The sequence below is a fragment of the Triticum aestivum genome, chromosome 2A, assembly GCF_018294505.1.
Source record: "Triticum aestivum cultivar Chinese Spring chromosome 2A, IWGSC CS RefSeq v2.1, whole genome shotgun sequence".
NCBI lineage: Eukaryota > Viridiplantae > Streptophyta > Magnoliopsida > Poales > Poaceae > Triticum > Triticum aestivum.
In genome coordinates this window covers 285,250,877-285,264,526 of record NC_057797.1, presented here as the reverse complement: position 1 = coordinate 285,264,526, position 13,650 = coordinate 285,250,877, and positions in this window count along the sequence as shown.

Below are 13,650 nucleotides of genomic sequence, written 5' to 3'. Positions count from 1 at the left end.
ATCCCCAATCGCCTCCAACTGGGCTCCACTACTGATCAACTGGAAGCGGAAACAACATAACGAACCCGATCTTCATCGAGCTCCTCGTTGAGCTCGGTTGCGTCACCTGCACGGTATCATCGGCACCTGCTAACTGGTTTTGGAAGTAATCTGTGAGTCACGGGGACTCAACAATCTCACACCCTTGCGATCAAGACTATTTAAGCTTATAGGTAGGGAAAAGGTATGCGCTGGAGCTGCAGCAAGCACTAGCATATATGGTGGATAACATACGCAAAATGAGATTGAGAAGAGAAGGCAAATGCACGGTCGAGAATCTATGATCAAGAAGTGATCCTAGAACAACCTACGTTCAAGCATAACTCGAACACCGTGTTCACTTCCCGGACTCCACCGGAAAGAGACCATCACGGCTACACACGCGGTTGATCCATTTTAATTAAGTTGAGTTTTAGGTTTTCTATAACCGGACATTAACAAATTCCCATCTGCCCATAACCGCGGGCACGACTTTCAAAAGTTCAAATCCCTGCAGGGGTGTCCCCACTTAGCCCATCACAAGCTCTCACGGTCAATGAAGGATATTCCTTCTCCCAGGAAGACCCGATCAAGCTCGGAATCCCAGTTACAAGACATTTCGACAATGGTAAAACAAGACCAGCAAAGCCACCCGAATGTGCCGACAAATCCCGATAGGAGCTACACATATCTCGTTCTCAGGGCACACCGGATAAGCAATCTGTACAACTAAAACCAGCCCTCGAGTTTCCCCGAGGTGGTGCTGCAAGGGGCTCTAGTTTGGACCAACACTCAGAGGAGCACTGGCCCGGGGGTTTAAAGAAAGATGACCCTTGAGTCTGCAGAACCCAAGGGAAAGAAAAGCTAGGTGGCAAATGGTAAAACCAATGTTGGGCCTTGCTGGAGGAGTTTTATTCAAGGCGAACTATCAAGGGGTTCCCATTATAAGCCAACCGTGTAAGGAACGCAAAATCATGGAACATAGCACCGGTATGATGGAAACTAGGGCGGCAAGAGTGGAACAAAACACCAGGCATAAGGCCGAGCCTTCCACCCTTTACCAAGTATATAGATGCATTAATTAAATAAGAGATATTGTGATATCCCAACAAATATCCATGTTCCAACAAGGAACAAACTCCAATCTTCACCTGCAACTAGCAACGCTATAAGAGGGGCTGAGAAAAGCGATAACATAGCCAAACAATGGTTTGCTAGGATGAGGTGGGTTAGAGGTTTGACATGGCAACATGGGAGGCATGATAAGCATGTGGTAGGTATCGTAGCATAGGCATAGCAAAAGAGCGAGAAACTAGCAAGCAAAGATAGAAGTGATTTCGAGGGTATGGTCATCTTGCCTGAGATCCCGCAAGGAAGAAGAACGAGTCCATGAAGAAGGTAAACTGACGAACTCGAACGAATCCTCACAAACGTGACGTTATCGGAAGTAACCCGAAGAAGCAACACCGGAAAGAAGCAAACAACATAGTAAACAACCACCACATAATCATGGCATGATGCACAATCAAGTATGATGCATGCCCGGTTTAATGAAGCATGGCATGGCAAAATGCACAAACAATCCTACAAATTAACTGGAGCTCAACATGCAACTCCGTTGCATATTGACGAAACACCACATTCAAGTTATTTAGTTCGATCTCGTTTACGTTCCCAACAATATTAAATGTTGTTAAACATGGCAAGAGGGTGAAGCATAACAAAACTATACCATTTAAACAATTTAAATGGGGCCGGATATAACAAACAACAAATCCGGTAAATCCCCATATGCATTAGCAATTTAATGCAACAACAATTTTAAACATTTTAAATGTTGTTATCATGATGCGGATGACATGTGCAAGTTTATGCTATTTTTATTAAAAGTTGTCAAGAGCATTATGAAGGAATTTGTCACCGTGGTGGAAAGAAAGGGGTGCCACGACAACGATAACGAAAATGGTGCCACAACAATGTTCCGGTTCCATTAATTCAATTGAGATACCGATGCAAAGGAGAAGTGTGCGGATGCGTGCAAAAGATGGTGGGGCACTCCCGGATACCGGGTGTCCCATGAGTCAACGATGGTGACAAGGCAAAAGAGGGGCAACGTGCACCTACAATTCGAGCACGGAGCAAGCACGAGCATCTCATACATCACACATGCATTCGTTCACGGGCGGTCGTCTCGGGGTTATACCTTCGAAGTGTGCGTTCTTGGAGTGGTTCGGGTCAAGCGGTGTAGTCGTTCACGATCGTCGTGGGAAGTAGTGATACTCGGTGATGGTAGAGGAAGTAGTTGTTCACAGTTTGTTTTGGGAAGTAGTCGTTCTCGTCGCGACGGTAGTCGTTCATGTTCTTAGTCTCACAAGTTTCCGTAGATGTTCAGGGGCACAACGAGGAACTTGACGTCCATGGAGTCTTCGGGAGTCGACGGTAGTGGTACGCACGTTTCGTGTCCATCCCCGATAAAGCAAGTGGACACCTAAGTAGCGCATTTAATGCGTTTTGTCCCATAATGTCAAGCGATAAACTCGACTACTATACAACTTTCCACCTCCCGTGTGCCACTATGGCAGCCCCTTTGACTATAAAAGGAGGCATGCGATATACTGTGAGAAGATTCGGACATTTCAGACCCTGCATGCTTTGTATCTAGTCCAAGAACACCAGATAAACACAAACCAGCAGGAGTAGGGTATTACGAACGATTTGCAGCCCGAACCTGGATAAACTCCCCCCCCCCCCCGCGTTGATCTTCTAAATCCGCTCCTTTTATAGCCCCGTGCCCCAGCAACCGTAGTAGGGATTCCCTGTGATCCCATAGGTGTCGTTCCTGAGCCCCGACATTTAGGGATCTCCATACGATCCAATTATGTTATCATTGTTGAGAGAACTTGCACTGGTGAAAGTATGAACCCTAGGCCTTGTTTCCAAGCATTGCAATACCATTTTCGCTCACTTTTACCACTTTCTACCATGCTGTTTTTGTATTTTCAGATTACAAAAACCTATATCTACCATCCATATTACACTTGTATCACCATCTCTTCGCTGAACTAGTGCACATATACAATTTACCATTGTATTGGGTGTGTTGGGGACACAAGAGACTCTTTGTTATTTGGTTGCAGGGTTGTTTGAGAGAGACCATCTTCATGCTACACCTCCCATGGATTGATAAACCTTACGTCATGCACTTGAGGGAAATTTCCTACCATCCTACAAAACTCTGCACTTGGAGGCCTAACAACGTCTACAAGGAGAAAGGTTGCGTAGTAGACATCAAGCTCTTTTCTGGTGCCGTTGCCGGGGAGGTTAGTGCTTGAAGGCATATCTTTAGATCCTGCAATTGAAGCTTATAGTTTTTTGTTTTATCAGTAGTTTAGTCTATCAAAGAAAACTACAAAAAATGGAATTTAGGTTGCCTCATATGCTTCATCTTATTAACGTCTGTCATGGAAATAAGGATTCCGATAATAGTGCCAAAGTGTTAGAAGAAGAATGCAATGAATTGTTTGGCACCAAATCTTTGAATGATGAGCATGATTGCAATGTTGTTAGTATGAATTCTTTGAATATCCATGACGCTAATGATATGCAAAGCTACAAGGTTGGGGATGCTATGTTTGATGAAGATGATACCCCCAAGTTTTGAAGGTATATCTTTATGATGATTATTGTGATGACATGTATGCTATAAAGAATAATGATAACCATGAAACTTTTCATCATGATTTTAATTTTCAATTGGATTATGCCTCACATGATAGTTATTATGTTGAGTTTGCTCACACTACTATTCATGAGAATAAATTTGCTTATGTGGGGAGTAATAAAATTTTTATGCTTGTGCATCATAAAAATAATGCTTTATGTGATGGTTATATTGTTGAATTCATTCATGATGCTACTGAAAATTATTATGTGAGAGGAACATATGCTTCTACATATTGCAATAATATCAAGTTTCCTCTCTATGTGTTGATATTTTTGAAGTTGCACGTGTTTTGCCTTCCTATGCAAGTTGATTCTTGTTCCCATAAGTTGTTTTCTCACAAAAATCCCCATGCATAGGAATTGGGTTAGGCTTAAATATTCTAGTCATATGCTTCATGATCCTCTCTTTGTGTTTCAGTTCTTTAATTTTATTCGAGCATCTTTGAAATCATCATGCCTAGCTAAAAACGCATTAAAGAAAAGCGCTTGTTGGGAGACAACCCAATACTTATACTTACTGTGTTTGTGTGTTCACATGATTTTGCTAGTGTAGTAATCATGTTTTATATCTTTTGTTTCAATAAAGTGCCAAGTAAAGCCTTTGGGATAGTATGGATGATAGTTGACTTGATTCTGCGCAAAAACAGAAACTTTTGCTCCCAGTCGAGGAATTGTGCAAATTCACTAGAACATGATTTCGAGCTGAATTTTTTACATGTGTAGCAGGTAGATCTATTTTTCCCCATCTTTTCCCCAATTTCAATCCACAAAATCTTTCGAATTTGGCCCCAAAATTTTGATTTCCCTGCGAGTTCATCAAGTTCATCCACGGATCCTGAGCCTGGTTTCCTGCCTAACTTTCGCCAAACTTTGCTCCGGTGCACATGCACACTTCCACACACCACCATCACTTCCGGATAGCACCAGCGTTTCTGCAAACACCACCACCGCTTACCCGCCATCAACTCCGACAATTTTGACTCGTTTTCTTCGAGAATTTGAGTTGCATTTTCCTTTTCCTAACGTGTTTAGGCTACTTAGGGATGGTTCGACATCAACATCACCGCCGCTCATCTTCGCCACAGACTCATCATTGACAACGACCACTCACTCCACCATTTTGACACCATAACCGTACGCAAGAAAGGTAACCTCATCTTGGTATCATGATATCCCATCTTTATACATTATTGCCGTTACATTGATAACCACCATAGCCCACTTTTGCATATCTTACCTATCGAGACTAGCCTTTGAGTACTGCCGACAACGTCACTTGTGCACATTAGTGGTCATACTTCCCATTTTATACTTTCAATATCATCTTGGTATATATCTTGATATCATCTTTTGTGTCACAAAGTTGTCATCGCATACACAATTGTTTTCTTGGTTCGTGAAGTTTTGCATGATAAAGAGCTCAAAAGAGAAAGAGCCAAACAAGCTTTTAAGCAAAAGGGAAAGATATGCAAAGAAGCTTATAAGAAATAAGTATAGCATCATACTACATTAAGATTCTCATACTCGATCATCTTGGATCATATCATCGGAATACCATACATATAACATACTTGGGATAGAAGTCGTTGCATTTTTGCTTAGTAGGTTGTGCACAAGTCTTCGCATCCGCCTATTATGCAATCATGCTAGCGTCTCTCTAGTGTCGTGCAACAAGAGGATTTCCATGGATTACACATTTTGGCTCCTTCCTTGGTCGCACGACCCCATTTATCTATTTGTGTGTGTGTTTCTGTGTACCACATTTTGCTATTGGTCTACTTGTTGAATTTGCAAATTTGTGATTCTTTTCCAACATTATTGAAGCTCACAAACAATTGCATCAAATTTTGTGCCACCGTCCTAGCCGCCTGTGCCTCGTCTTCCTCAAAACACTTGTAGAAAGTCTGCAATCGAACATGACAACACCGATTAGTAAAATCACTAGGTAATGTTGATTATTAATTCTGTAAAGGAGAAATTACCCAAAACCGTCGCCTCACAATTTTGGCCACCGTCTCGCACAATACATCGTCGACCCTCTCCCCCGGAGGGGCTGACGAAGCAACGTATAGCTCCCAGCTCAGTGCTAGCTGTGGAACCTGACCCTCACCGGGCAACGTGACTCACATATTTGCTTGGAATGATGGATAGGCCAAGTTCTTCTACAAACCCACTCTTCATCGAGCAAGATGAAGACATGACTTCCTACGTCACCAAGAGCCACCTCTTCGGTGCACAACGAGCGTTGCACCAAGAACAACAAGCTTTGGGAGACCGCATCGACAACCTCGCCAACGACTAACGACAGTCCGAGCAACATATAAGAGACTACTTCAACACATCTATGGCATATCCCAAGGAGGATATTCGAACCATGATGGCCAACTGCTCCTCACGAACCTACTCAAGACGGAACTGCTTGAGTCGACACTCCGACAACACCATCTACGGCTCAAGTACACCGACATCGAACACTCTTCATCGAGCCGCGCATCATGAATGTCAAGCAAACCACAATCTTCTCCATGACACCGATTCTCAAGAACATCGACATCGCCAAAACCAAGCTACCTTAGCACAAGCACAAGAATGGCAACGCCTCCGGCGACAAGAGGAAGAGCGGGCAAACAAACATCAAGAACATCAAGAAGAGCAAGACACCGAGGTGCCCCGACGGCAACAACAATAGCGTGAAGCACAAGCACTTGAGGCCCAACGTGCCCTTCATGACTCAAGTCGCGCCATCGTCGACCGCAATGGTCAAACCCACGAGCAACAAGAAGCGCTTCACGAAGACATTCAAGAGGGGAACTATCAATCCCGAGTGCATCGTCAAGTTCCTCAAGCTCCTCCACAAGCTCGACAAGCTCCTCCATAAGCTCGACAAGAACCACAAGTTCACCAAGAGCAAGAAGACAATGGAAATCCTCCACGACAAGAGCAACATGAGGGTGACAATCCCCCAAGACAAGGGAGTCATCATCCCCGACTGCAACAGAATGAAGAACAACGGTACGGTAAGCTAAAGTTCACCATGCCCAAGTTTTCCGGAAGCAATGATCCCGAAGAGTACCTTTCATGGGCATTGAAGGTTGACAAAATCTTCCGCTTGCACAACTACGATGAAGACAAGCAGATCGCTATGGCATCCCTTGAGTTCGAAGATTACGTCCTCATTTGGTGGGAACAAGTCATTGAGCGCCGAGAGGCAAGAGGTGAACCACCCATCACAACTTGGGCACAAATGAAGGATGTCATGACAGCACATTTCGTGCCAACCTACTACAATCGCGACCTCTTCAAGAAACTCCAACTACTCAAGCAAGGAACCAAGAGCATTGAAGAGTACTACAAGGAAATGGAGATTACCATGATACAAGCCAATGTCAGGGAAGATGATGAGCAAACTATGGCACGTTTCTTGAATGTACTTAATCATCCTATCAAGAAGTCGCCGACTTAAAACCATACTCAAACCTCATAGAGCTAGTGCACCATGCTACCAAGGAGGAACGTAAAGTGCAAGATGACTTCAAGGATGCCAAGTTCTCATCCAAGTCCTATGTCTTCTCCAACACCCAAGCTTCAACGACTCCAACACCTTCCACCTCAACGAAGCCTTCTACAAGCAACGGCGACAAGTCAAGGTACAAGAAAACTACGAGAACCTCAAGTTGTCCTCCTACTACAAGAAACTTCAAGCCAAGAGCTTCTTCATCATCTACTCCAGCCGATGATACAATCAAGACAAGTTCCTTCCAATGCTTCACATGCGGCGGGAGAGGCCACAAGTCCTTCGAGTGTACCAATAAATGCATCATGATCTTCAACGATGATGGTACATATGACTCCATGAGTGAAGGATAAATGGCAGACATTGAGAATGTGACCATGCACCGGCATGTGAACGAGGATGAAGATGATCAAGTCTTTTGTGACGAAGATTCGAGCCCCGCTCTTGTTGTCTCCATGATCTTGACTCTTCAACATCAAGAAGACATAGACCAAAGATTCCATATCTTCTACACCAAGGCCGGCATCAATGGAAGGTCCATGAAGGTCACCATCGATGGAGGGAGTTGCCTTAACTTAGCAAGTGAAGAACTATGCTCCAAGCTCCAATTGGTCAAGATGAAGCACCCACACCCCTACAAGGTTCAATGGCTAAGCGACTCTGGCACTATCCAAGTCGAGCATGGGGTACAAGTTTCCTTCAAGATCGGAGCTTACAATGACACTTTGGAGTGTGATGTCATTCCAATGTATGTTTGCCACCTTCTTCTTAGGCGACCATGACAATTTGATCGAGGTGTCGTCCACAACGGGTGAACGAATCACTATAGCTTCAAGATGAAGGGAAAGGAGTACGTACTTCGACCTATGTCTCCAAGCCAAGTGATCACCGACAAGCAAACCACCCATCGTGGAGAGAATAGTTAGAGAGCGAACCACCAAAATGAGAGTGAGTGCCACAAGCCAAAAGTGAGTGCCTCCACGATGAGCGACAAGAAAAATCTAGTCCTATTTGCCACCAAAAGTGAGATGACAGAAGTGTGTGAGAACCCAGCAAGTGTCTTGCACTATGTCCTTTTGTGCAAGGACGAGGCACCAAAAGCTAACACCTCTCACAATCTTCCTTTAGTGTTATATTCTCTATTGCAGGAATTCCAAGATGTTTTCCCCGACGAGCTACCTCCGGGGCTACCTCCACTACGAGGCATCAATCACTGAATCGATCTCATCCCCGGAGCACCCCTTCCTAATAAGGCTCCCTACCGCGTAACACCGAGAAAACTAAGGATATCCCACGGCAAGTACAACAACTCATCAACAATGGCCATGTTCACGAAAGTTTGAGCCCTTGTGCCGTACTGGTAATCCTTGTTCCCAAGAAAGATGGTATATATCGCATGTGTTCTGATTGTCATCCTATCAATGCTATTACCATGAGTTATCGTTACCCCATTCCATGCCTAGATGATATGCTAGATGAGCTTAGCAAGGCCACCATTTTCTCTAAAATTGATCTTAAAAGTGGATACTATCAAATACACATCCAAGAAGGTGATGAATGGAAAACCGCATTTAAAACCAAATTTGGCTTATATGAATGGCTTGTTATGCCAATGGTTTATCCAAAGCACCCGGTACTTTCATGTGAGTCATGCATTTTGTTCTTCGACCATATATTGGTGTATTTGTTGTGGTCTATTTTGACGATATTCTTGTGTTTAGCAAATCTCTCAAAGACCATGTCACCCATCTTAGGACCGTGTTGTAAACCCTTAGTTAAGAGTGCCTTTATGCTAATATGGACAAATGCCTTTTTGGTGTTGATAATCTTGTTTTCTTGGGTTTTGTTGTGTCTTCTAAGGGTGTTCATGTTGATGAATCTAAGTTAAATGCTATTAAAACATGGCCCCAACCAACCAACTTGCAACAAGTGCATAGCTTCCTTTGTTTAGCCGGTTTCTACTGTACATTTTTAAGGATTTTAGTACCATTGCATCTCCTTTACATGCTTTGAGTAAGAAGAATGCACCCTTTGTTTGGGGACCATCTCAAGATAGCGCATTTAATGACATTAAGAATTTGCTTACTCATGCTCCTGTGCTTGCATTACCCAACTTTGACAAACCCTTTGAAATTCATTGCGATGCTAGTGGTAATGGCATAGGAGGTGTGTTAACACAAGAGAAGTGCCCCATAGCTTACTTTAGTGAAAAACATTCTGAAGCGCAACTCAATTATCCCATCTATGACAAGGAGCTATAGGATTTAGTGTGAGTTTTGCATGAATGGGAACATTATCTTCGTCCACATGAATTTTTGAGTAAAATGCATCTCCGATCCTTCAACTTGCAGGCCATGTCTATAACAGTCCTGGTACTCCCATAATGCATCAATAAAGTACTTGTACTTGATAGTACGGATGGTCCTAGCGACGGTCCTGGCGACGCACAGCTGGTACGCCATGGGACACGTCAGCACTCAGCAGCGAGCCCGTCACTCCGCAGGTTCAGCGGACCATTTTGCCATACAGACCCTGAGTGTTTCTTCGTTGCAGATCAACCCCCGCACCCTTCCTCATTGCAGTTAAGCACTTCCAGCGTACCCTTTTCTTTCTTTCGACCCACGCACAGGCGATTAGGGCGGATGCGGTGGCCGGTGATCGCCGTCATCGGAGGACCTATTAGAGACGTCCATTGAGGGATCCTGTGTTGGGGGCGACCACATCGCGTCGCCGCTGCGTGAGCGGCAGCGATGGCGCCCATGCGGCGGCATGAACAGGGGCACGTTCCCGAGTACGGTGAGTTCCATTCGGCCATAGGCTTGGGATTTTTCAGTCTGAGAATTTCAATTATGTTCCTTTACAATGTATCTCTTGTCTGCTATATGTTTTTCATTGATTCAGTTCCAATTAGTTTCGGTTTAGTCAAAATTGTATCTCTGATCAGATGAACTGAACATGTCTTTTTCTCTGAATTTTTTCAGCACAACACACTGATCATTTCACTGCGGAGTTTGTTCATGAGGGTTTTTTCATGGGACACGGAGGCAATAAGTCATATGTGAACAGCAAGAAGGTTTGCTATGATTTCTGCCAATCTAGTACAGCATGTATGGAAATGTTGGCTGATCTCATTGAGGATTTGGGATATGAGCACAAAGGGAGAATAAAGACCTATTTGCTACTACCTGGTATGCAAATAAATGAACATGGCCTTCGGTTGATCTCGAATAACAATGACACAAATTGCATTAGTTCAATGGTTAGAGATGGACATAGGTATCTTATGTTCTATCTAGAGCATGTAGATAACATCAGTGCTGAAAGGGATGATGGTGTGCAAAACCCTGCTACACACATACCTACTATTATCAGTCCTATCAAGGGCAGAAGAGAGGAGGACCAGAATAGGGGTAGTGTGGCAGATCAGAACATTGTGGCATGCATTTTGGCAGATGACAACACTGTAGAAGGGACCGACAGAGGAATACGTAGAAGTAGAGCAAGTACAGAGGTTTTTGAAGATGATTTAGAGGAGGGGAGTGATGATGACTCCTCTGACTCTGACTATGAGCCAGAAATAGTCGATAGTGACTATGACTTGGAGAAAGGGGATGAGGATTTGGTTAATGAGAACAGCCAAACTGGTGAAGAGAATAAAGGGAAAGGAAAAGGAAAGCAACTTAAGGAAGATGACAATTCTGAAGATGACATACTTGAGCTTCCATATTCAGATGACGAAGATATGAAATTCAATTTCAAATATTTCATAGATGCAGATACGAATGAACCCAAGTTCCATGTGGGCCAAGTCTTCTCATCTATAGACCAGTTGAGAAAAGCAATTAGGGAGTATAGTTGCAAGGAGAGGTTAAACATCACTTTTCCAAAGAATGACAAAATAAGGCTTGGTGCTAAGTGTGATGTTGGATGCCCCTGGTACTTGTATGCATCTTATGACAACCAGACACAATCATTTATGATCAAGACATTCAAAGACTAGAACAATTGCAGCAAGAAGTGGCAGGTTAGAGCTTTTACTGCAAGATATATAGCCCATAAGTTTGTTGACAAGCTTAGAGCAAATGAGAAGATGACATTGAAGGGATTTGGAGAACTAGTGGAGAAACATTGGAACATGAAAGTCAAGAGGGGCAAGCTTGGCAGAGCAAGGAAAGTTGCTTTCAACATAATATACGGAGACGAAATAGCACAATATAATCTGTTATGGGACTATGCACATGAGTTTAGGAGATCCAACCCAGGAAGTACATTTTTTCTTGAACTTGCGGATGATGGAGAGTTCAAGAAATGTTATTTCTCACTAGATGCATGCAAGAGGGGTTTTCTTTCTGCTTGTAGGCCTGTTATGTTCCTTGATGGTTGCCATTTGAAAACTCAATTTAAAGGCATCCTCTTAATAGCTATAGGAATGGATCCCAATGATTGCATCTTTCTAGTGGCCTTCGCTATTGTGGACATTGAGAACACCAAAAGCTGGAGGTGGTTTCTGACTGCTCTTAAACAAGACCTTCACATTGTCGATACCTCTCTATGGACCATTATGTCAGACAAACAAAAAGTAAGTGTCATGTTTGCATAGATGTGTAATTAGTTTTTTACATTGAGTTGGTTAACACATAAGATAAATGATATCAATTGATTTTTTAACAGGGGTTAATTAAGGCAGTGAAGGAATTATTTAGTGACTCGGAACATAGATTTTGTGTTCGACATCTATGGCAGAATTTTAATAAAAGTTTCAAGTGGGAAATCTTGAAGAACCAACTGTGGAGATGTGCTAGGAGTACTACATAGGGTTAATGGAGGGCCAACATGGATCAGATGCTTGTTTTAAATAAAGAGGCTCATGATTGGTTGGAGGAGCTCGATCCTAAAACATGGGTTAGGGCATTTCAGAGTGAGTTTCCGAAGTGTGATGTACTATTGAACAATAATTGTGAGGTGTTCAATAAGTATATTTTGGAAGCAAGAGAATTACCTTTCTTAACCATGATCCAGAGAATAAAGGGGCAGTTAATGGGAAGAGTGTGTGGTAAGCAAGAGGAAGTTGTGAAGTGGCCAGGAACCATATGTCCCAAAATCAGAAAAAGACTGCAGAGGCATGTTGAGGCAGCTAATACTTGTGATGCAGATCCAGGAGGGCATGGTCTTCTTGAAGTTCATAACAGAGGTGCACAATTCAAAGTTGATATCATATCCAAGAGGTGTAGTTGCAGGAGATGGGATTTGACTGGAATTCCATGTTGTCATGGGGTGGCTGCTGCAAGGTATATGAGAATTCCACCTGAGGACTTGGTGCACTCATGCAACTCCACTGAGACATACTGCAAAGCTTATGAGCACATCATAGTTCCATGCAGAGATATCACTGAGTGGCAAAAGATGTATGGCAGAGAAATAACTCCTCCCAAAGTTCAGACCAAGAAAGGAAGGAGGAGAAAGAATAGGAGGCTGCAACCAGAGGAGAAAGAGTGAAGGACGGGGAGGAAAATGGGCAGGGGTGGGGCTGTAATCCATTGCAGTTACTGTGGGGCTGCAGGACACAACATTGGAGGATGCACAGATTTCAAACTAGGTTTGAAACCAAAGAAAAAAAAGCAAGTAGTAAGAGCAGAACCGGTAGTCTCATCAGATGAAGAAAATGATGATCCAATCCTTACACAGGTATGTAATTTCTAAACATTGGCATTCGTTGTCTAATTATTGTCATTGTCTCACATATGTAACTATTTGATACGGACAGGAACAAAATATGCAAACCATGGGAATGTGTCAGCAATCACAAAATAGTTATGAAGCACATGTCATCTCTACATTATTAGTAGAGGTACTCCATTATGCCATTTAGTTCCATTCCTGAAATATACTTCCTTGTAGTTCTTTTTGAGAAATATACTTCTTTTAGTTCCTTTTGAGAAACATACTTCTTTTACTGCCATTTTTTTAAAGACAATACAATTCAATTTACTTCATGCATGCAGAAAGTAGCCAAACAAGTGAGCAACCCCAATCAACTGCATTACCCAACTCTACTTTTATACAAGATAATGTCGCGCCTTAGCAACCTGTGCAACAGACCACTGCCACAACTCAAGGAAATGTGCATAGGAAGAGAGAGGTGCTTGCCTTGGCAAAACTCAAAGCAGCAGCTGAGAGGAGAGAGGTGGCAGACCAGGCCAAATTTGAAGCAGCCATGGCTAAGCTGAAAGATGACGAGAGCAAGCTTGTGGAAGCAGCTAAGAAGAGAAAAGAGGACTCGGAACAAAAAAATTAGCTGTTGAACAGAAAAAGAAAGCCATCCTAGAGGAGAGAAAATTGGCTGCTGAGGCAAGAAAAAGAGAGAATGAAGAGAAAAAGAGAAAAGCTCAAGAGGA